Source organism: Podarcis filfolensis (genome assembly GCF_964270895.1).
Source record: "Podarcis filfolensis genome assembly, chromosome: 5".
NCBI lineage: Eukaryota > Metazoa > Chordata > Lepidosauria > Squamata > Lacertidae > Podarcis > Podarcis filfolensis.
The window spans coordinates 52,131,379-52,156,567 of NC_139608.1; the positions used below are offsets into that span (position 1 = coordinate 52,131,379).

At 40.6% G+C, this 25,189-nt stretch overlaps 1 long non-coding RNA gene across 1 annotated transcript in view; it reads right to left on the reverse strand.

The window, feature by feature from the left end:
- Positions 1-335: 335 nt before the first annotated feature.
- Positions 336-25,189, reverse strand: part of LOC310763907 — a 32,400-nt gene continuing 7,546 nt past the window's right edge. Inside the window, exon 3 of the long non-coding RNA XR_014548908.1 lies at positions 336-391. This is a non-coding gene — a long non-coding RNA (uncharacterized lncRNA). The remainder of the gene's footprint in view (positions 392-25,189) is intronic.

Here is a 25,189-nt window from a genome sequence, read left to right on the forward strand (position 1 = left end):
TTAAGAACACAACTCTGCCACTCTCCAAGTCTATGGTCTCTTTAACATATTCTGGAAGGTCGTATGTGATTCCCCCCACCCAATATAATAAACTATAATAATCTGAGGTTAAGGACACATTTATTATTTCGCAAAGCTCTTTAAAATGTTAATCACTGTACACACACACACACACCATTAGCCACTGCAAAAACTACCTGCAAAATACAAGGTTCCAGGTTTTGTGGAGTGGTGGCACTGAAGTGAGAAAATTAATCACTTTGGTACCAGAAATGGAACATCCTAGGTTCATATAGATTAACAGGCTGTTTTGAAACTAGTGATATATATATAGCCAGTGCTCAGTCACAGATTCTTTCATGCTGTTTCTCCAACTCTGCATTGCAGTGACCTAATGGGTGAAAAGATTGAGGAGACAAATTGGAAAGAGAGGAGGTCAAGCAGGCTGAACACTGTCAGAAAAAGAAATAGTATGACAAAATAGTCTGTTTACCCCAGCTATTTATTTCCTATTTCCATCGCTACGATTCTTCTCTGCTCGCCACCCAGAAAATAAAACAGGGCTGCAAAGTGTTTTCAAACAGCAAAAGAAAAAGCAGCCTAAACTGATACAAAATTATCTAGACAAAAACATTATGAATGTTTTAAAGGGTTGGAAAAGAACACCGTGGTCAACCCCAGGGTGGGAGATCCATTTAGTGTTTTAGATGCTCTAAACCTCCATCTGTTGATGCAGTCACTATCCTCATACAGATGCAGAGGGGTTAAGGAAGGTCTCCACCAGCTATTACAGAAGATAATTGTGCATAACTTTTCCCCCCAGACTCACATCCTATATATGACTAGTGAATACTCTCCTAGTGCCTATCCCAGTATAGCCAAAATAACTTCTAATATATTTAAATAATTTTTCATGGATGGTCTTGATTTTTTTTAGGAGAGTTGTACAAGGTCCCCCCACTTCACTTCTGAGCACACTCAGTATTGGCCCCCTATTCACTTCTGATCATTTTGGGAGGCCCTTTCATCCAAAGCAAAATTGAGAAGAATAAAATGTCTGTGATCCCTTTGACTTGCATTGGGAAACCAAAACAGTCAGAGCTTTCTGGTTTCTTCATATAGGTGCATGAAACCTGCAGGTATAGTAGCCTCACAAGAGAGGATTAACCATACCAAATTCCAGACTGGTGCAGCCAGGGGTTTCTTTTCTTTTTTTTAAATACATATTTATTAAAGTTTTACAAAACAAAGAATTCATCATTTCAAAATGTATCATTTCCATACATAAAGCTCAAGAAAGACAACAATATGTAACAGAAAAAAGAAAAAGATGAAAGAAGAAAAATAGAAAAACAGAAAAAAGAAAAACACTCTTTCTTAAATTTATAAAGTTCCATGCCCCTCTGTCTTGACCTCCTCACATCCCCCTTTTTTGTGTTCCACTTTACTCCAATCAGATTCAGCAAATTCAAAACCTTGTTTCAACCATACTTAATATTATATTCTAATTATTATGTCCCCATTTTCGATTATTTTAGTCCGTACCTCATCTTATAAAATATGACATAATATTGTTCTGTTCATAACCCCTTATCCTTTTTTTTCTTAGATTCTTCTTTTCACACACCTTTGGCCAAAGTCACACAAACCCTATTACTTTTACTTCCCACATCCTATTGACACTCAAAGATTTTACAGTATTTTTGTAGATAGTCCTTAAACTTTTTCCAGTCCTGTTCCATCGATTCTTCTCCCTGGTCACGGATTCTGCCAGTCATTTCAGCCATCTCCATGTAGTCTATCACTTGCGTCTGCCATTCCTCCACGGTGGGTAGATCCTGTGTCTTCCAATATTTAGCTAAAAGTATTCTTGCTGCTGTTGTTGCATACATAAAGAATGTTCTATCTTTCTTTGGCACCCATTGGCCAACTATGCCCAAGAGAAAGGCCTCTGGTTTCTTGGGGAAGGTACTTTTAAGTACTTTCTTAAGTTCATTATATATCATTTCCCAGTAAGCCTTAACACTTGGGCAGGTCCACCAGAGGTGAAAGAATGTTCCCTCAGCTTCTTTACATTTCCAACATTTATTGTCAGGCAGGTGGTAAATTTTAGCAAGCTTGACTGGGGTCATGTACCACCTGTAAATCATTTTCATAATGTTCTCCTTTAAGGCAATACATGCCGTAAATTTCATACCGGTGGTCCACAACTGCTCCCAATCAGCAAACATAATATTATGACCTAGATCCTGTGCCCATTTGATCATTGCTGATTTGACCGTTTCATCCTGCGTGTTCCATTTCAACAGCAAGTTATACATCTTTGACAAAATCTTAGTTTTTGGTTCTAACAGTTCTGTTTCCAATTTCGATTTATCCACCTGGAAGCCAATTTTTCTATCCAAATTATAGGCCTCTCTTATTTGATAGTAATGAAGCCAATCTCGCACTTTGTCTTTTAATTTTTCAAAACTCTGCAGTTTCAATCTGTCACCTTCTTGTTCCAAAATTTCCCAATATTTTGGCCATTTAGCCTCCATATTGAGCTTTTTCTGAGCCTTAGCTTCCATAGGTGACAACCACCTTGGGGTTTTACTTTCCAGCAGGTCTTTATATCTTATCCAGACATTAAACAAAGATTTTCTGACAATATGGTTTTTGAATGCCTTATGAGCTTTAACCTTGTCGTACCAAAGATATGCATGCCACCCAAAAACATTATTAAAACCTTCCAAATCCAAAATGTCTGTATTTTCAAGAAGCAGCCAGTCTTTCAGCCAGCAGAATGCTGCTGATTCATAGTACAATTTAAGGTCTGGCAGGGCAAATCCACCTCTTTCTTTTGCATCAGTTAAAATTTTAAACTTAATTCTAGGTTTCTTGCCCTGCCAGACAAATCTAGAGATGTCTCTCTGCCACTTCTTGAAACAATCCATCTTGTCCAAAATTTGCAAGGATTGAAATAAAAATAGCATTTTAGGCAATACATTCATTTTTATAGCTGCAATTCGACCCAACAAGGAAAGCTTCAAGTTAGACCAGATTTCTAAGTCTTTTTTAACTTCTGCCCAACATTTCTCATAGTTCTCTTTAAATAAGTTCAAATTTTTCGCCGTCATATTAATCCCTAGGTATTTCACTTTCTTAACCACCATTAAACCTGTTTCATTCTGAAACCTATCCTTTTCCATTGGAGTTAAATTCTTCTCTAATACTTTAGTTTTTACCCTGTTTAGTCTAAATCCCGCCACATGACCAAATTCTTTAATCAATTCCAAAGCTCTTTTCGTACTGGATTCCGGCTCCTGTAAAGTTAGAACCAAATCATCTGCAAAGGCTTTCAATTTATATTGTTTGGCTCCGACCTGAATGCCTTTTACAAATCGGTCCCCTCTTATCATGTTTAGCAGCACCTCCAGGACCGAGATAAATAATAATGGAGAGATAGGGCAGCCCTGACGTGTTCCTTTTTCTATCCTAAAATCTTCAGTCACCACATTGTTTACAATCAATTTCGCTTTTTGTTCTGAATATATTGCTCCTATACCATTTTCGAACCCCTGACCCACTCCCATCCCTTTCAAATTTTTCTTCATAAAACTCCAAGAGATATTATCAAAGGCTTTCTCCGCATCAATAAAGACTAAAACAGCTTTCGTGTTGATATTCCTTTGCAACAACTCCAGAATGTCAATTATATTCCTTGTATTATCAGACAAGTGTCTGCCTGGGAGAAAGCCTGCCTGGTCCTTATGTATTACTTCCATTAATACTTTTTTAAGTCTGCTAGCTAAAATGTCTGCAAAGATTTTGTAATCCACATTCAAAAGGGAGATGGGACGGTAGTTCTTTAGTTGTGTCTTTTCAGCTTCTGTCTTGGGTATCAATGTGATGTATGCTTCTTTCCACGATTCAGGCGCCTTTTTCCCTTCCAAAATCTCATTACACACCTCCTTTAATGGTTGAATTAAGAGATCTTTCAAAGTTCTGTAGTATTTGGAGGTTAGTCCGTCCGGTCCTGGAGATTTGCCCAGTTGCATGTTCTGAATGGCACCTTCAATTTCTTGTTCTGTAATTTGCTGGTTCAATACTAATTTATTTTCTGAAGATATTTTTTGTAATCCATTGGTTCTTAAAAATTGGTCTATCTCAGTTTCTTTCTGCGGCCCTTGCGTATAAAGTTGTTTAAAATATCTCTGAAAGCACCTTCTAATCTCCTCGGGGTTCTGTATGTTTTTTCCGTTGATCTCAAGATTTGTGATCGTATTTAACTTCTGTCTTTTTTTCAGTTGCCACGCCAATAATTTCCCACATTTATTAGCTGACTCAAAAGTCTTTTGTCTCATTTGTTTAATTTTCCACTCTATTTCTTCATTAATCAATTTCATATATTGCACCTGATATAACTTAATCTCTCTTAGAATCTCTTTTGAGTTTGGTTTAACTCTTAACTTCTTCTCCCCTTGTTTTATTTTTTCCAAAATTTTCATTTTCTTCTCATTTTGAGATCTCTTTTTTATTGCATTCTGTTGAATCAAGAACCCTCTCATGACCGCTTTACTTGCGTCCCAAACCGTTCTTTTTTCAACCGTAGTTCTCATATTAATTTCAAAATAGTCTTTCAGAGTCTTTTGGGCCTTCCTTACGATATCTTGGTTTCTTAGTAAGGTGTCATTCATCCTCCATCTGAAGGAGCCGATAGGTGTTAGTTTCATTTCCATCTTTACCGCATTATGGTCGGAGCAGGTTTTTGGGCAGATTTCCACCTTTTTTATTTTAGGTGCCAGGCCTCTAGTTGTCCAAATTTGGTCGATCCTTGTCCATGTCATTTTGGCTTCAGAAAAGAATGTTCCCTCTCTACCTAGGGGATTTTTAGTCCTCCAAATATCAATCAAATCCATATTGTCAGTCAGTTCAAAAAAGGTTTTTGGTAGTCTGCCCTCTTTCGTTATGGTCTGTCTTTGTGCTTTATCCATGTTCGTGGACACCACTCCATTCATGTCTCCCATCATGATAATATTGTTATAGTCAATAAAGTCCATCAACGTCTCATGCAATTTCTTGTAAAACTCTGATTTCCCCTCATTTGGTGCATAAATTCCTAAGATCAGAAATTTCTCTCCTTGTGTTTGGATTTCTATTGCCAAAATTCTTCCTTGTTCATCTTTAAAAAGAAGCTTTGGTGATAGGCTTTCTTTTGCATAAATTGCCACACCTCTCTTTTTAACCTTGTCTGATGAGATAAATTCTTGGCCTAATTTTTTATTAATTAACACTTTTCTGTGCAGCCTAATCACATGTGTTTCCTGCAAGCAAATTATGTCCAATTGTTCCTTTTTTAATAAATGAAAAACCTTCTTCCTCTTTTCCGGGGAGTTTAGACCGCTGGTATTCCAACTTAGTAGTTGCAGAGACATGTTGAGATGGTGTTATTTTCCTCCTGTTGCTCCCGGAAGTGGCGTGTCTTTAGGATCTTTCAATTCCCCAGGTGCAGGTATTAGACTTGATGATCCCGATCCTGGATCGCTTGGCTCTTCAATCCCTTTCTGAAGGTCTTCTCCGTAGTCGTTCAAAAATTTGTCTTTATCTTCCACCGATTTGATTTTAACTTTTTTCCCTCTGAAGGTAAAGGAAATCCCTTGGGGGAATTCCCATCTGAAGATAATCCTGTTGTTTCTCAGAAGTTGCACCAGATCACCGTAATTCACTCTGAGCTCCAACAAATGCTTAGGAATATCCTTATAGATTTCCAACCTTGATTCTTGGATCTCTAATGGCGTCTTGAAGTGCGCACTCAGGATTTTGTCTCTTTCCTCCCTCGTTCTGAGGGAGATTAGACAGTCTCTCGACTTAATCTTCCTCCCTCCCTTTCCCAGTCTGAATGCGCTCACAATTTTAAAGTCCTTTTCTTCTTCCAAGGGCCAAGATTGTGTAAATTCCTTCGTGAGGTACTCAGTTAGATTTTCATTATCAATTTCCGGTACAGATCTGATCCTTAAATTGTTTTCCTTATTTTTCAGTTCGATCATAGACAGCAGTGCCTGGTGTTCTCCTATCTGTTTGCGCATAGGTTTAATTTCTCCCTGAACTTCTTCAACTTTCTGCTTTGCCTCTTCAGCAATTTTACGGTTTGCGGTAGTGTCTTCCACCAACTTTCCAATAGTTTGTGCATTTAAGTTTACTTGTTGAGTCAAGTTATTAATGCTTGCGGTGTTTTGGTCTATCTTATCTGACTGGTCAGAGACTTGTTTACTTAAACCTTCCAACTTTTCAAATATTTTATTTAACACTGAAGTAAAGTCCCCACCTGAGGCCATTCCTTCCGGCCTAGGTTGTTCTATATCTTCCACTTGTGCCACAGGGATTGTGGGGACAGAGGATCTGCGCAGCTGAGAAGTTAAAGTAGTTTGCAGTGTTTTGGCTTTGGCTGATCTTGTCCTTCCGCTCATAACCCTTCTTATCTATGCGTCAAGGTCGGTCTCACAGTCTGTCTTTCTCATGGAAATCCCCAAATCAACAGATGGAAAATTCCCCCAGTAGATTGCCAAACCAAATTATTCCACTAGAGGGATACTGTAGTCAGGAAAGCTCAGAAATGTCGCAGTTCATAAAAGTTAAAAGTTCCCTCTAGACGTTAAACAATATCCAATTTATATAAGACCTTCAGACTCCTCTTAAATTCCTTAAATTTCCACAGAGTTACTCTTTGGCAAAGATGAGTTGTCTCAGCAGAGTGCGAGATATAAAGTAACAGTTCCAAAGTAGCCTTCAAATTCCAAACCCTGGCAGCTCAGTAGCCAGGGATTCAATGTTCTACAGTCCCGAAGTTCAAAGGAATCGGCTGGAAAAAGCTGATTTTTCACCCCTCCTCCCCTCAATAAAATTGAGAGGGGGTCTTCAAAGCTTGATGTGAGAGTTTGCAACTTATTTATCCCAAAGTCTGGGGCTTGGGTTTTTAAAGAGTCTTTGCTTTGTTCTTGAAACAAAACCCGGGAGACGGACTTCCTGGTTGCGTCTCCCGCTTGTGTGCCAAATTCTTAAATTTATCTTCATAAATCAAATAAAGTCCCCCACTTACGGGTTGAAATTTGTAGCCGAATAGTCCCAGGAAAAGGGTCAGCGCTCACCGGCAGCAGCTTAGCGGCATCACTCCGCAAAAAGAGCGATCGACTCACAACGCCGCGCCACCCCCGACACGATCCGGAGCTCCTTACGGGGTCCCTTCACGTAGCGGAGGAGCGCTACAGGCGCCCGCCGAGTCCCACGACCACAGGCTATCCCCACCTGTGGGTTTCTAGCAGGGGTCTCCGCTTTGCCGTAGCGGACGACCCGTTTCTGCGGAGCTTCCCCTTCACGAGTGGAAGGAGACCGCCATTACCGTTCGCGCCGCCCCCGGAAGTCGGTGCAGCCAGGGGTTTCTGTCCTCCCTACCTTTACCACTTGTTGTTTTTTTTTTTTCCAAAAGTAAAAGGTCTATAACTTTCAGGTTCAGTGGTTCACAAAGCTACATGAAACCTGCAGACATAGCAAAGCGTTCTCACAAATATTGGCACAGGGGAGAAGTGACACAGCCTATGTAACTAAGAACTGAAGCCTAATAAGTGTGAGTGATTAAGAGGTATAAGTTGGTATTAAGGCACAGACAAGGGGCAACACACTATTTTATTTTTATAATTTATAAGTAGAGGCTGTGTTGGCTTAGGAAGGATGGGAAAAGATAGAAAAACAAACAGGTAATCTGCCTATAGCATGAAGGATAAGTGACCAGGATTGATTGGGAGAGGATACAGCTGTGAATAAAATGTAAAGCCTAAGACTATGGCCCAAAACTGGAGGTGGGAAAGGAAGATGACACTGCCTAAGTAACTAGTCTAATTAAACACTGATTCAGTCTGAATACACCCACCTCTCCTCAGTATTCAAATACAAAGTGGCTGGACAAAGTGGTTGCCTAGCCCTAGATTTTAGCAATTCACATTCTTTATAAAAACCTCAAATTCTTCTTTCTTTGCATCCATTATTGCCTGCTTCCATTTCTTTTGCCAGAGTTCCTTTTTATTCTCCTCTTTTGGACAAGACTTCCATCTTCTGAAAAACATCTTCTTGCATCTAATAGCGTCTTCCTTGAGTCGCTCATTAACCAAGCTGACATCCTCTTGGCCTGATCGGCAGCCTCCATTCTAGCTGAGCTTCTATTATTGTGATTTTGAATAGCCTCCGAGCATTCTGGAGAGATTTGACCCTCTTGACTTTCCCTTTCAACTTCCTACAGTTCCAGTCTACTACTTTTCCTACAGTTACAATCAACTGTAGCCATATTTGAGCATTATTTACTCCTGTGTACAGCAACTCAAGAGGAAGGAGTGGTATATGTATGATTGTTATTTTTCATTTATGATTAAATTTTTCATTTATGATTGCTGATTTAGGTGTAAAGCTTGCAAAAGATAATAGATTTTAAGAAGTTATGTTCCAGACAATTATCATATGTGCCCAGAATGGAAACCCAAGTACATATAAAATTTCAACAAAAATGTAAGCAGGCTCTTTGTATCACTCCTGTCATTTGGAACTCTTAGCCCACTCTGGTCCAGCACTCACATGCCTTTGTGGCATGGAGAAGCCAAGGCCAGAGTAAGAAGGAGTTGCTGGTTATGCATTTGCATCCCTTCAAAACGTTATCCAAACAAACCCATCTCATGCTACCTGCTCTTTATTTCCTCTCTTCGTTGTGAGAGAGGAGACAGAAATAAGCACTGTGAAACAGAGATGGAAATGACCTCCACCATTTTGTGCAACCGGCAAGATGTGCATTATGAAAAACAAATGTGATCTATGTTCTTAATTGCTGTTTGTGGTCCTTGAGAGTTGTCTTTCTTGCACAAATAAGACCCGGAAACACAAAAATCTCATTTCTTTCTCTATAAAGGAGATGGGCAAGCTGATCTTGCAGGCAACAGTTGTATCAACAGCCACTCCTTCATGGATAGTGCAGGTGTCTTAAACATGAACACAAGTTTCAGAGCTGGTTCCAGGTTTTTGCACATCTTTGGACCAGATGCTTCTGGTAGGGTCTTCTCCTTAAGTGAGCCACTAACCTCCTCCTTCTCCTTGCCAGTGGCCATTTGCTTGTCTCTGAGCCCAAGCTGCACCACCTCAGAGGGAGAAGACAAGGCATCAGGAGGTTAGAATTCCTTCTCCTCACTGTTTTCGTTGCTTTCAGTGAAATGTGAACGTACACCTGAATTTTGCAGCCTTGTTGATCTCTGTATTTAATTTTGTAATTGTTTTGAAAATTATATGGCAAAAAAACAATAAACCAAACTAATTTTCTTTCTTTTTCTCTCTTGAATATTCTTCCAAAGCAATCATATGAAATAAAAGATGCTACATTGAAAGTGATCGCAAGTCTTCATTTGCATCTGAAGTTGAGCAGAAGGACAGCAGATCTTTAAGGTGCTTTTGAAAACTTGATGATTTCCATTCATTGTGATTCCCTTCAGAACTTCATCAGCCCAGCTATGCAAACAGCAGCACAGCCAAAACAACCCACAAACTGTAGCACCCAAGTGCATTTCAGCTGGTATTGTTTTCACCTCTCAACCGCCGTAGATGGTTACAGCATGGGGAGTGGGAGGGACTTCTGTTTTCCTATAGACGGCATACATTTATCATCTGATTAAAAACATTTATTTATCTCTCTAGAAAAACATCCATCTCCTAACAAGCAGAGACATTTATAAATAACTTATGGTGCTCCAGTCGACTACTAAACATAATGATTTAGGATGAAAGAAGAAGCCTCTCTGATCATTGTCCTTTAGAGTTCCAAAGCCCATTTTTCATGTTGATCTGCTGTCGTCGATAAGTGATTGCCTGATGGTATATTGCATTTCCTCTGCCGTGCTAAGTTGTTTGCAAAAGGAACAAAGGACAACTTGTCACATCAAAGAAAGGACTGGAGCCCACTAGGAGGTGAAGCAAGAGTTTATACTCCCTTGCCCTGAGTTTTGACAGTTAATTAGTTCTCATCCAATTTATGTTCTTGTGACAGCTAGGCTAGGGTCAACAGAAAAAAACCTTCAAGGTTAGACCTGTGCAAAGTATACCTAAACGTCGCAGGTTTTTTCCTCCATCAGGATTGATGGAATAACTACCTTGTTTATTATTACCTGGTATGAAAAGAACATTCAGATCTCCCTCTATACAGTTATACATGACAGAAAGGTTTGTTTACACAATCAGGTGTGGTTATAAAGGCAGCTACTTGGAGATTAACAATCTCAAGCAAAACAGTTTGCTTCAGACTTGTTTACCTATACAGCGATACCTTGCTTCTCAAACTTAATCCGTTCCAAAACCAAAGCATTTCAAAACCAAGGCGCGCTTTCCCATAGAAAGTAATGCAAAATGGATTAATCCATTCCAGACTTTTAAAAACAACCCCTAAAACAGCAATTTATCATGAATTTTACTATCTAACAAGACCATTGATCCATAAAATGAAAGCAATAATCAATGTACTGTACTATAAAATAAATAAATCAGTACTGTAGATGAAGAAAATTAAAATTAATTTTTTTCTTACCTGTATTGATGATAGTCATTGTTTGGATGGGAGGCTTTTATCCATTTCTGCAGTCACACAATCAATCAATCAGTAGCTGAACTTGGTTCCACACAGTCACAAAAACAAATTAACCGAAAAAGCCTCAAAAAAGCAAAATAAATAGCAAAAACAAAAGCACCAAACTTAATCCATTCTGGAAGTCTGTTTGACTTCTGAAATGTTCGAAAACCAAGGTGCAGCTTCTGATTGGTGCAGGCGCCCCGGAAACAATAGCTGACAGCCGCATCGGGCATTCGGCATCCAAAAAACGTTCAAAAACCAGATCACGTTTGGGAACCAAAGAGTTTGAGAACCAAGGTACCCCTATATTGTGTGCTGGTGCCTCATATGCCAAGGTGGCAAGGAAGGACCGGGTGGACTGAACTGGGGGAACCTGGATTGGAAGAGGGAAAGTTCCACCTGTGCACCCCAACTTCAACCATTTTGAAAGGGTGAGCAGGGATGTCAACTCTGCCCTCTGACCTTCCTGTGAAGTGGAGAGGCTCAGGGGAGGTTTGAGAGAGCTTTGATCAGCTGAGAAGGGTGGCAGAAACTGAGCAGGAACCTGAACAGGGGGGTGCAGTCTTGTTGCCTCAAAGCAAGGGCCTCCACCAGAGATGGGAGCAGACCCACCCATCCCAATTAGCAATCCCAAAATTCCCACAAGAAGAGAGTCTTACAAGTGAGTGCATCACTCCTTGTCTGTAAAAGCTTAGTGGGTGAGGTGGGAAATATTTCTGTCCCATTAGGGATTTTCTTGGCCTGCTGTGGAACTCCTGAATTATGACTCTTGAGCACAGAGTCTGCTGTCAAGCTTGTACTTTTATTTGCCTGAATAAAGATATATTTCCTACTTCCAAGTAAGAACCTCTGTGGGTGTCAGGCTGGAGCCAGGAAAATATCACAACTGGGTGGGTAGAGGCCTATCAGGTGCATCTATCACATGCAATTAGCACCACTACCGAGACAAGCAGGCTAGCAAGCTATGAAGTAGAAAAGACCCAAGCAATTGGCCTCTCAGTTTTATTTATTTATTGTATTATTACATTTCTATCCCAGCTTTCTTTTAATGTGCTCAAGGTGGCATATGCGGTTCTCGCCATCTCATTTTTATCCTCACCAAAAACTCTGTGAGAAAGCGACTGGTCAAAAGTCATCCAGTGCGCTTCCTAGCTAGGTCAAGATTTGAACCCTGGCCTCCAAGTCCAACAATCTATCCACTACACTACACACACTTCCAGAAATGCAACTGGCCTACACAAAATTTGGGGCTCATCCAGACTTCCCTTTGTCCCACTGTTTCTCCCATTTGTCCCATGATTGTCCCAACAGATGTTTGTTCCGATTCAGCAGCAAATCACTGGTTTTCCTGGGGAAAGCAGCATAACAAAAGAAAATCATCTCAGACCCCCATGCCTAGAAATCATGGGACAAACCAAAGTGTGGAGCTTGATTGGGTTTGTTCCCCTCTCAGATTCCAGTACAATTCACCTTGATTGATAAGCCTCATTTTATATCTTTGTTTAAATGGGTGATTTACACAGCCATTGGTTAGCACCTCTTACTTTTATTAAAAACAGAGGCTTTTCTTACAGCAGCTTTGAGAAGCACATCCCCACACAGCGAATGCTCGTTGGTCACATGCTGGGAATTTGATGGAGAGCCAGGGACTGTTTCTCGCTGAAGAAATAAGCTATTTGCACTCATGATGGGTTACATTCTACTACTGTTCAGAAGTGGACTTTATGACAACCCGAAATCAACTCCAAAATAAAATATTTCCCCAGTGGCATGATGTATTTCAATGCTTGGCATCCATGTACCAAGATGGCAGCTTGATGATAATTACAGGAAGGCTTCAAGCAAATGCTGCAACATTCATTGTGACACTTTTGATCTCTATCAGGTGTTAGATTTCATCTCTTTCTTTCATCATCCACATTCTATAATTGGTTAATGGCTTCTGGTCTCTCTGCCTGCTTCTTATTTAAATTGTCTAATGCAGTGCTCTGACCCTCCCTCACTTCCCCCCATACAACTTAGCTCTTTTTGGCTTGTTAATTTCAGTAACCACCTTTCTCTAAAGGCAGTATGTAATGAGATGTGGTTCATTATTATTCAGCTCTTTGTGAGGAAATTTAGGGCACATTCAGGCCACTCTAATTTAGGGAATCAAGTGCACTATATCAGATCAGATCATCCCCAGCAAATAAACTGGTGGGCTGCTTCAAACTGTACTGGTTTCCAGCACAATCCAAGTTGCCTGTTCACTCAGATGTTTCATCTTTCTCAGTCAAATCTGGTGGTGGCTGGACCTCCTTGACAATTATTTCCACATACACATATGCTTGTCTTCACACTCCCATTTACTCTACATTCAGCCTATGTACACACAATATTATGTACACAATGTTAGGCACAAACCATATCTATCCTGTATCTACCTTCTTGGGGTTTTTAAATGCATTTTGATGTGTCCCCCCCCCCCAAAAAAAAATTACCTTCCATCAAGAAGAACACCCTGGCTGCATTTTAAGTCTACGTTGCATTTGATAGTGATGTAGAGACTGTTCCCAGTCGACTTGTGGGGACTTCATTCATCATATTTTTCTGAGGTAAAGTTTTGTATATTAGGAATGTCTAAGGGATTCACTATGTGTAATGAAAAGGGGTAAAGGTAAAGGTAAAGGGACCCACGTCTCCGCTCCTCCACATGCAGCTGCTGGATGACCTTGAGCCAGTAACACTTCTCTGAAGTCTCTCAGCCCCACTCACCTCACAGAGTGTTTGTTGTGGGGGGGGGAAGGAAAAGGAGAATGTTAGCCGCTTTGAGACTCCTTAGGGTAGTGATAAAGTGGGATATCAAATCCAAACACTGACCATTAGGTCCAGTCGTGGCCAACTCTGGGGTTGCGGTGCTCATCTTGCTTTACTGGCCGAGAGAGCTGGCGTACAGCTTCCTGGTCATGTGGCCAGCATGACTAAGCTGCTTCTGGCGAACCAGAGCAGTACACGGAAACACCATTTACCTTCCTGCCGGAGTGGTACCTATTTATCTACTTGCACTTTGACATGCTTTCGAACTGCTAGGTTGGCAGGAGCAGGGACCGAGCAACGGGAGCTCACCCTGTCGCAGGGATTCAAACCGCCGACCTTCTGATCAGCAAGGCCTAGGCTCTGTGGTTTAACCTACTGTGCCACCCGCATCCCAGAATGAAAAGGGTTAGCTGCATTTAAATTGCCTTGACAGTGTGTACAAGGTATCAGGGGGACAGCAAACGGTTGGTGGTCAGTGCAACTGTCAGCCACATGTTAACAGGGGAGCTTTGAGAAATGAGGTCCTGGTCATTTATACAGAGAAATCTGTTAGCTTTTATTGGTTAAGCAAGTGGACATTCTGCCTCACCCACACATGGCCTAATTGTTATGGCTTAATGAGGGCGGGAAATTCTATTCCGATTTAAAATGATTGGCAGGAGAGGAGACCCTGATGGAGCATTAAAAGCAAATCTCTACCTGCAGGAGAGGGAATCTGTGAGTGCCTGAAGGTGGGCAAAGAAGAGGGCAGAAGATTCAGCTGACTGCAAACCTGGAAGCTGAAGCCAGGTGAGGGGCGTCATATCCTGATGAAAAGTCAAAGATATGACATCACTGGTTAGAGCAGCAGAACAATGGGAAAGAGGAGAATTCTCATGAGAGGCTTTGGGGAGAGCTCAGAAGCCAGAAGCCGGCATAGAGTCCTGAGTTCCCAAGGCAGCAGAGAATTGCTGGACCAGAGAGGGAACTTCGGCAGGAGTTCTGAATCTGGGTGTCTCTTACAGCTTAAGAACTACTGCCCCATATCCTTGATTAATGTGGATTACAAAATTTTTGCTGATATTTTGGCTAGAAGACTTAAAAAAGTTTTAGCAGAAATGATACATAAGGACCAGGCCGGCTTTCTCCCTGGTAGACATCTATCGGATAATATGAGAAATGTAATTGACATTTTGGAAAAGTTACAAGTTAATATTAATACAAAAGCGGTGTTGATATTCGTAGATGCGGAGAAAGCCTTTGACAACATCTCTTGGCTTTTTATGAAGAAAAATTTGCAGGGGATGGGGGTTGGACAAAACTTTGAAAATGGTATAGGTGCGATTTATTCTGAACAAAAGGCGAAACTTATAGTCAACAACATAGTGACAGAAGAATTCAATATTGAGAAAGGGACACGACAAGGATGCCCAATTTCCCCATTGCTTTTTATTTCGGTCCTGGAGGTTTTGCTAACTATGATAAGAAGGGACCAGCTGATTCATGGTATTCAGGTCGGAGCAAAACAATATAAACTTAAAGCCTTTGCAGATGACCTTGTATTAACATTACAAGAGCCAGTACCTAGTACTAAGAGGGCTTTAGAATTAATCCAGGAGTTTGGTCATGTGGCAGGCTTTAAGCTAAATAAGTTAAAAACTAAAGTTTTGGAGAAAAATTTGACGCCGATGGAGAGAGAGAGGTTTCAGAAAGAGACAGACCTGACACTAGTTAAGAAGGTAAAATACTTGGGGGTGAATATGACAGCTAAGAATGCAAATTTATTTAAAGATAATTATGAGAAATGCGGGTCAGAAGTGAAGAAAGATTTAGAGATCTGGTCGAATTTGAAGCTTTCCTTGCTGGGTCGGATTGCTGTTATTAAGATGAATGTATTGCCGAGAATGTTGTTTTTGTTTCAATCATTACAAATTATTGACAAGATGGACTGTTTCAAGAGGTGGCAAAGAGATATTTCTAGATTTGTCTGGCAGGGCAAAAAGCCCAGAATAAAATTTAAGATACTTACTGATGCTAAAAGCAGAGGGGGGTTTGCCCTGCCGGACTTTAAACTTTATTATGAATCAGCAGCTTTTTGCTGGTTGAAGGAATGGCTACTTCTTGAGAACACTGACATCTTAGATCTTGAAGGTTACGATAATGTATTTGGGTGGCATGCATATTTGTGGTATGGCAAGGTTAAAGCGCATAAAGCATTTAAAAACCATATTGTCAGGAAAGTATTATTTAATGTCTGGACAAGATATAAAGATTTTTTAGAGAATAAAACCCCAAGGTGGTTATCACCTATGGAAGCGAAAGCTATGAAAAAACTTAACATGGAGGCAAAATGGCCAAAGTATTGTGAAATCTTGGAACAGGAAGGTGACAAGTTGAAATTGCAGAGTTATGATAAGCTCAAAGGGAAGGTGCGAGACTGGTTACACTATTTTCAAATAAGAGAGGCCTATAATCAAGATAAGAAAATTGGCTTTCAGGTGGAAAAATCAAAGTTGGAAACAGAACTGTTAGAACCCAATGCTAAGATATTATCAAGAATGTATAATCTGCTGTTGAAATGGAGTACTGAGGAAGAAACGGTAAAATCTGCCATGATTAAATGGGCACAAGATATAGGACATAACATTATGTTTGCTGACTGGGAACTGTTGTGGACCACTGGGATTAAATTTACGGCATGTAATGCCTTAAGAGAGAATATTATGAAAATGATGTATAGGTGGTACATGACCCCAGTCAAGCTTGCAAAAATCTACCATTTGCCTGAGAATAAATGTTGGAAATGTAATGAAATTGAAGGTACATTCTTTCACCTTTGGTGGACATGTCCGAAGATTAAGGCTTTCTGGGAAATGATTTATAATGAAATGAAAAAGGTGCTTAAATGCACATTTGTGAAGAAACCAGAGGCCTTTCTCCTAGGCATAGTTGGCCAATTGGTGCCAAAGAAGGACAGAACTTTCTTTATGTATGCTACAGCAGCAGCAAGAATACTTATTGCAAAGCATTGGAAGACGCAAGATCTACCCACCTTGGAAGAATGGCAGATGCAAGTAATTGACTATATGGAGATGGCTGAGATGACTGGCAGAATCCGAGACCAGGGAGAAGAGTTGGTGGAAGAAGATTGGAGGAAATTTAAAATTTATTTACAGAAGTACAGTAAAATGTATGAATGTGGATGATATTAAAATAAAAAGAAGAAGTTCTAGTAACAAGAGATAAAAATTGGAAACTATAAATTTGGGAGGTAAACATTTAAGGACAAAGTAGACGATATGAATTTGCTGAGCTAATTGTTAAAGAGGGATACAAAAAAGGGAGGTGCGAGGAAGTCAGGAAAATAAGTTAACCAAAGATGAAAAATTAGAAAAGAGTGATTTGTGTTTGTTATATGTTATTTATGTCATTTGTGGTGTTTTTGATTGTTTTTTTTTTCTTTTTTGTGAAAGATTGTATTGTTGTTTTTTACTTTTCTGTGTGTTTTATGTATCTCTTTATTGTTAAACTTAATAAAATATTATTATAAAAAAAATGAATCTGGGTGTCTCTTAGGGTTGCCACCTGTCCTGTATAGCACAAATTTGCCCTGTATTTTAGGTCCTCTCTCTCTATCTCTCTCTCCCAAGTTAGGGATGCTCACCAAATGCATGTATTTGAAAGACTGTGTGAAAGGTCATGTATTTAAGCTCTAGGTAGCCAAGCACAAACAGATTTACAAATTCATGTGTATGTGTGTGCACACGTGTGACAAATTCCAGAGGGGCACTTCAGCACCAGATGGCAGTAAATCTCCCCCAACCACCCTGCCCTGTCCTGTATTTTTCCAGAACAATGGTGGCAACCTGTACTCCAGAGGCAAGTGGCCAACTAGAAGACTTTGGGTATAGTCCTCATTGCTTGGATTGGTGGCAGTTAACTGGGGTGGAATGGCACAAGCTGGGTAATGGGCAACTGGTTCTGGATAGGGGCAAGAACTGAACCTTATCAGTGGCTATTAAACCCTGATGACCATGTTCTACCCCCACTGTCAGAGGTGGTATCCTCTTTAATGCCACATGCTGGACACCACAAGAGGGAAGAGTGCTGTTGCACTCCAGGGTCCTTCTTGCAAGCTTCCCATAGGCATCTGGTTGGCCTCTGGGGGGACAGGATGGTGGACTAAACAGGCTGCTGGCCAGATGCTCTTCCTGTGCCCTTTTAAAGCAACAGTTACCTGGTATAGTAACTATTTTTATTTAAAGCAACAGTAGCCAAATAGGTTTTATGTAAAGTAACCCTTAAAGCTAGCATTACCATTTGTTTCATTTATTTTTTATCTTAAAACAAAATTGCTTTAAATTACCGGTAGTCACTCTAAAAATGTGTCTGGATTGTTTTTACTCTTACAACACAGTTACTGGTGGGTGAATCAAGCTTAATAATTCAATAGTAATTTAAATACAGTCGTACCTTGGAAGTCGAATGGAATCCGTTCCAGAAGTCTGTTTGACTTCCGAAACATTCGAAAACCAAATCGCAGCTTCTGATTGGCTGCAGAAAGCTCCTGCTTCCAATCAGAAACCGTAGAAGTCCCATCGGACGTTCGACTTCCAAAAGAACATTCGCAAACTGGAACAATCACTTCCGGGTTTACGGCATTCGGGAGCCAAAATGTCTGAGTTCCAGGGTGTTCGACAACCAAGGTACGACTGTATATATATGTTGGCAGAGGGGAAACTGCTATAGTTCTGCAGACTCAGTAAGTGTCTAGACGCTTAAGGAATGCTACTGGTTTGAAGACGACGAAGCTGGAAAGATCCTCGGATACTGCTGCCCAACAACGATATAGAGGACATCCAAATTTTAGTGGTTTTCTAACAAGCTGATGTTTCCTGCTGTCGAATGTACTAAAACACAACATTGCTCCAGCAGCACTCTTTTCACATTTCTGATTCCTTTGTCTACACATCCATCAATGATGGGAGTTGCTGAATAAAAGCAACCACTCTGATCTCCAAGCCTAGCCAGCTAGACAACACTTGACACATATGCCTGCTAAGTGCTGCTGATGGATTTGAAAGGTGACAGGATTGTGTGATGCTTCTTTATTGTGCTCTTTAAGCTTTGGCTGAGATGCTCTGGGTGGATGAGCATCCTTCGGTGAGAAGGGTCTACTTTTTAAAAGCCCAAACAACAAAACATTACGTTAAATCGTGCAACAGATTAAGAGTGCCTTCGGGGGCTGTAAAAATGAACAGCATCTTACAATTCCATTAGAAGAAAGTCAACTGCACTTACTCTATTCACATTTTCCATTCCGCCCCCCAAAAGAAAAAAAAACCTCACCATTTAACACCACTGTTATCATAAGAGCTTCTTCTCTGGCAAAGCTCAAGCTGCCTGCAGAGATTCAACTTTCCTTGTCCTCTCTGATGAGAAACCCTGGGGAAGCCACCTACATTTGCCCTCTCCTCCTGCACATTCCAGTCTTTCAGCAATACAGCTCCATATAATGCTGCCAGATACTTAGGAAAGTAAATGAGAAGTTAAAGCATGCTAGCTGCATCCCTAGCCACCCCCCTGCAGTTCTTTGCGGAGAGCATGCCATATTAAAACAACGCCGGAGGCATTTAATAACTTTGATCAATGCTGAGCCTTTACCACCCTTTTGTTCCTAGTTATGACCTGATTTCTACAACTAGCTAAACACACTTATATACTCTCAGCCTTTCTGGTTGCTCCTTTTTTTTTTTTTTTTTTTTTGGCTTCACGTGTTCATCTTGGCCAGTAGCTCAGCTCAGGTCCAGGCTGTTATTGAAAAAGAAAGAGCCTTGTCACCAATGGTTAATTTCAAAAAAAACCAACAAGGTGAATCCAAAGGCCTTTTATTTCAAATGTGTTGGAACTAGGAATGGGAAAATATGTCAATTTCAGTTTCTTCCAGTTTCTCATGTTTCTATTCTCCACATTTCCATGTCAATTTGAGAGAGAGACAGATTTACAGATTTTTCCAAGGCAATTTTCCCTAATATAATGCTTTTTTTATATTATTTTCATGAATATATGCACACTGAGATCTCTTGATACAGGGTGATATAATTAATTAATTAATTAATTAATTAATAATTGCATACTTTGACTTCTGGCAACTTCGGAGGTCTGACAGAAGCTTTTTTCACCCCTGGGGTATTTATATGGTTTCATCCCTGCGTGGAATCTTTGATGTGCAATAAGGTTTGGCTTCCAGTTGAAGCTTCTCCCACATCATTCACATTTATGGGGTCTCTCTCTAGTGGGAATTCTGTGTGCCAAGTTCTGCTAGTGTATGCAGTTTTGTACACAACACTTGACCAGGAGCTGCATTGCAAAATTCAGGTAAGTACAAATTTTGAAGGTTGTCTGTGTTTTGGTTCACGTATTGTTTCAGAAAGTGTGAACTAGGTAAGTTTTCCTTTAAATGCAACCTGAACTGACTTTCTCCCCCATACCTGGTAGGAACCAAAGGTGGTTACGCTGCTGTGAAGGAGTAATGCTTCACACACGCTTGGATACCTCTTTTCTTTATCATCCATTTGTGTGTTCCAGGGTGAGTCCTCTGTTCAAGGCGGGTTCAGGGTCTGAGCTTTGGAGAGCTGTGGTTGAAATTCAGCTTGTCTCTGAGCCAGTCTTCAGAGCTGAATGTGCTGCCTGGTTCACTTCAGATACAGCCTAAATAAATTTGTAGACAGCTTCCTTTCTCCCAATTCCTGAAAAGTGATTTGGATTGTAGAATCATTACAGAGTTGTGTTTCTCAGAAAAGCCCAGGAAGTTCCAGGGAATTTCTTTCATGCTACCTGGAAAGCTGGGATCTTATGATGGTGCAAGGCAGCTGTTTGTGTCCCTCAGAGGTTTTGGGACTTGCAAGTGAGAACTGCACGTTTAACCCCCCAACTCATTATAAAACCCATCAGATAGCCAATAGACATCATTATCAGCCATCACCAACCTCACAAGGCTGTTGTGAGGCTGAATAATTTATTTTCCATTGCAGAAAAATAAGACGACAGACATAACTCATAACTAAATGAATTCATGTTGTGAGGGTTAAAAAAAATGAGTTGACCTGTGGCATTTATTATCAACATATTTATAAAATACAATGTCAAAGCAATGCAGGGCAATCTAATAACCAAAGCAAAATAAAACTAGTGTGAAGGTAAAGACCCTCAGTTTGCTTTACCCATTTTCTTTTTTTTTTTAATAAATATTGATTGAATTTTCCAATTTTATACAAACACAAAAGAAAAAAGAAAAAGAAAAATATTAAAAACAAATCAATTTCAACCACAGTTTTTCAATAACATGTTTCTTTGACTTCCTCATACCTCCCCTTCTTGTTTTCTAGTTCAAATTGTTAATCCAGCAAATCCTAATCTCTTAACATTCCTTTTAACTAACACCTTATTTTCCAATCAACTTTTTTAAATTTTATGACTTAAACAATTTTAATCCCAATTATTTTTATCATAACAGCTAGAGACCACATAAGCTCGATCCAGCATTTTCAAAGTTCATTAATTTTATAGTATTTCTGTAAATAGTCCTTGAATTTCTTCCAATCTTTTTCTGCCGACTCTTCTCCCTGGTCGCAGATTCTGCCAGTCATTTCTGCCAGTCCCATACAGTCAATCAACTTCATCTGCCATTCTTCCAGAGTGGGTAGATCTTGCGTCTTCCAGTGCTTTGCTATGAGTATTCTTGCTGCCGTTGTAGCATACATAAAAAAAGTTCTGTCCTTCTTTGGCACCAAATGGCCGACTATGCCCAAGAGAAAAGCCTCTGGTTTCTTCAAGAAGGTATACTTAAATACCTTTTTCATTTCATTATAAATCATTTCCCAGAAAGCCTTAATCTTTGGGCACGTCCACCAAAGGTGAAAGAATGTACCTTCAACCTCCTTACATTTCCAACATTTATTATCGGGCAAATGATATATTTTTGCAAGCTTGACTGGGGTCATGTACCACCTGTATATCATTTTCATAATATTCTCTCTTAAGGCATTACATGCCGTAAATTTCATACCGGTGGTCCATAACTGTTCCCAGTCAGCAAACATAATGTTATGTCCAACATCTTGTGCCCATTTAATCATAGTTGACTGCTTTACCCATTTTCATAAAAATACAGAGCAACAGCTTCACAAGCCTGTACCTGATTTCCAGATTCAACACACACACACACACACACACACACACACACACACACACACCCTGCATTATAAATACAGTCAAGGTCAAGCACTACAAATAGAGCAGATAATTAGGGGGCAACTTTGTGCTCTAGCGCAAACAGATCAGAGCATGGAAGATATTCTCCTTTAGGGAAAGAAGCTAAATTGCATGTAGAAAATCAACCAGTCATCTTTATTGGATTGTATATGCACACCTTCCAAAGCTCAGGAAACTCCCAGCTGAGGCAGTGCGGTGCAAGCACATTAGCAGCGCACATTTGTGGTTTTGGCAGCAACTGTTCCTCTTAATTATTCATTCAGGAAGCACAGATGTGAGTGAGGAGTGCTTTACAAACTTGAATGGCAACATTAGTGTACACAGCCTTCTGTGCCCTCTTCCTACCCCCCAGCCTTACCAGCAGAGAGCTAGGATTTCTTCAGGAACTTCATTTTGATGTAAATTTTACCATGATACCACTTGCCCTCTCCCAACATCTTCTGCTAAGCTATAAGGAAGCTGCATTTACACCCCCATTAGATTCTCACTCATAACTTAAAGATATCCCGGCCACATTGCTGCACCAGAATGGATGCTAGTGTCTCTGACAGGTTTATGAGGGACCAGTGCTCTTCCCTCTACAGCTTATCATGTATCTCAAAGCAGTGTGGCTGCTGGCAAACCACTTGGTATGTTGCAATGGCAGCAGGAGTTGAAGAAAATGACTAGCAGTGCAGCCCTGATGGTGAACCTGTGGCCCTCCTGGTCTTGTTGCCTCCAACTCCCATCAGCCTCTGCCAGCACTGCCAGCAGCCAGGGGTGATGGGAGCCAAAGTTCCTCAGGTTCCCCATTCCTACTATGCGTGTATACTCAGAAGTTGACAAGCAGGTCTGGGATAGCCTCAGAGTGTAACCCTATGCCCCCTTCCCTAGCAGAAATCCCAACTGAACTCAGGCTTGCTTCTGAGTGTCCTCGAAGGCTGCAAACAGGGGTGGACTTCAGTAATATAACGCTCTGAGCAAAGACAAAATTCAGTGCACCCCCCAGTTTTCTTTCTTACTTATTTTCACAAGAATTCCTTTTGGTACAGTTGCATTCTTAATGGAACTTCTCAGTAGGTACCTGTAATGGTTCTAGGGGTTGCTCGTGCGTAAATCGGCACCGCACCTGGCTGCGTTACCTGGGTGAACTCTTTCTGTCCGGACAGCCACTCACCCATGGCTGTCTCAATCGCTGGCAGAATCCATCAGTGGGCGTTTCTTGAACTTCTTCCAGCAAAGAAGCTCTTTGACGCCTAGTCGTCGCCTACTCTCCCTGCGCGGAAGCCTTCTGTGCAGGGAGGGTGTGGGCAGCGGAGGACCCGTGCTCTCCCCGCTGGTCTCCGGCGAGGAGTCATGGAGCCACCTCACCGATTCCCCCATCTGCCCCCCTTCTCCACTGGTGCTACGCTGATTTCCTTCCCCAGAAGATGGGCTGCTTCTCTCCCTCCCGGGACGCTCTCCGGAATCCCTCTGGAGCCCTCCCTCTCCCTCTGGCTCCGATGGCAGTTCCCTGACAGTACCCGTATAAATTGTTTTTGGTTTTGTTTTGTTTTGTTTGTTCATTTTAGGTTTTTAAAATTATTTTAATTATTTTGCACTCCCTCAGCTCGGCGTCCTGTGCAGGGGAACTGCTTGAACCACCCTAAATCTGACGCTGCTGTAAACATATATGCACTTACCTGGGAGTAAGTGTAATTGATCTCAGTGGGACTTATATGATTTGAGTAGGTATGCATAGGATTATAGACAATAATCTGCCTTCTCACCCCACTTTTGCTGTGGTGACTAATTGTGTAAGTGCCTATTGACTCTTAATGGTGGATTGTAACAACACAATACAGTGGTACCTCGGGTTACATATGCTTCAGGTTACATACGCTTCAGGTTACAGACTCCGCTAACCCAGAAATAGTACCACTATTGCTTCAGGATGAGAACAGAAATCGTGCTCCGGCGGCGCAGTGGCAGCGGGAGGCCCCATTAGCTAAAGTGGTGCTTCAGGTTAAGAACAGTTTCAGGTTAAGAACGGACCTCCGGAACGAATTAAGTACTTAACCCGAGGTACCACTGTACAACCAAACCATATGAGTGGAAGGTTTTTGCATGTTACTGGAGCTAAGGAAGGACTACAATGGTTAGTAGGTTAACTCAAAGAATCTTGGCACCTTGACTACCAAATGAGGCTAGTATCCAATGCCCACCATTAGCCAACTTTGTCTCCTAGTCAGAATCTAGATTAATTGCCAACTCTTATTGTTCTGGATGCAGATGAATCAGCAAGGGATACACTCTGGACATGCTCAGTGGTAGTGTGACTGCTCTTTGTCCTTGTTTGGACTGGAGAGGTAATGTTTTGATACGTCTCTAGCAAAATGAATTCTACACTTGAGTACAGGCACTGGCCAATTTGAGTATTTGAAATCAGATGTCAGACAACTCGGCCGCGGTGCCACAATGTGTTAGTGCATGTTACCAGAAATGGCCAAAGATTATTCCTACATTTGTGGGCGAGTGGGAGCACACAAACACACACACAAAAGCCCAGCAGAAAAGAATTTTAAAAATGCAAAGCCAGTGTTAAATATGAATGCTCTCTGAATGATCTTCAGCAGGAAGGCAAAGAGTCTCACAGAAAACAAGAGTAAAATCTCTTTGTGCTGTTATGAACGACCAATGTTTTTAACATTTTTAAACCCTTTATCTAGCATTAAATGAAATTTAAGCAAATATTCTTCAGTGTTATAATAGCTGGAACAAAACCCATTAGCCAAGCTAAATGAATTCTGCTTCCAGGCATTGTGATACATTATCAGTTACTTCCTTCATCCCAGGGGAAATATTTCACTATAGCTGTCAGTCAATTGCATGAATGCTTCGACTTGTACCAACTGCATCACATATATTGATTTTTGACGAATGACGTCTCTCTTTCTGGGCTATTATGGTTTTGTTTCCAAACCTTATTTAATTGTTTGACTTTTTTTTTCCCCAAGAAAAAAAAGGCAAAATGTTTATTCTCCAAAGGCTGTAAACAGAGATCTCGGGTCTAGTTACTATGACAACCCCACTTGATACAGCAAGCCTAGATTATCTCTAATGACAGACATGAAGTTTAAATTGCATATTCTGAACAAACAGTGCACTGTTGACCTTTTATTGAAAAATGGAATACAGCATGATTAACATAATGTGGCTGATAAAAAAAGTTGTAAAATAACGTGCTTTAATCATTACCTGCAATACTAATCTTTAGCAACCTGTTCATCTGTACATAAAACTCTAAAAAAAATCAATTTCAGTACCATTTTCAAATCTTGGTAGTAATGTAATTTTGCAAAATAGACTTTAAGAAGCACTTGTGGCTCTTGCACTTCCACCCTCCATTGTTTCTTTCAACAGGGGAATAAAAATAGATGCGGAAATATAGCTATTTTGGATGAGGATGATGATTATGATGATGGTTAAGATAAAGAAGAATAAACTGTGAAAACTTCTTATGTTTATATCTCTGATGGTTAGAGGAAGTGC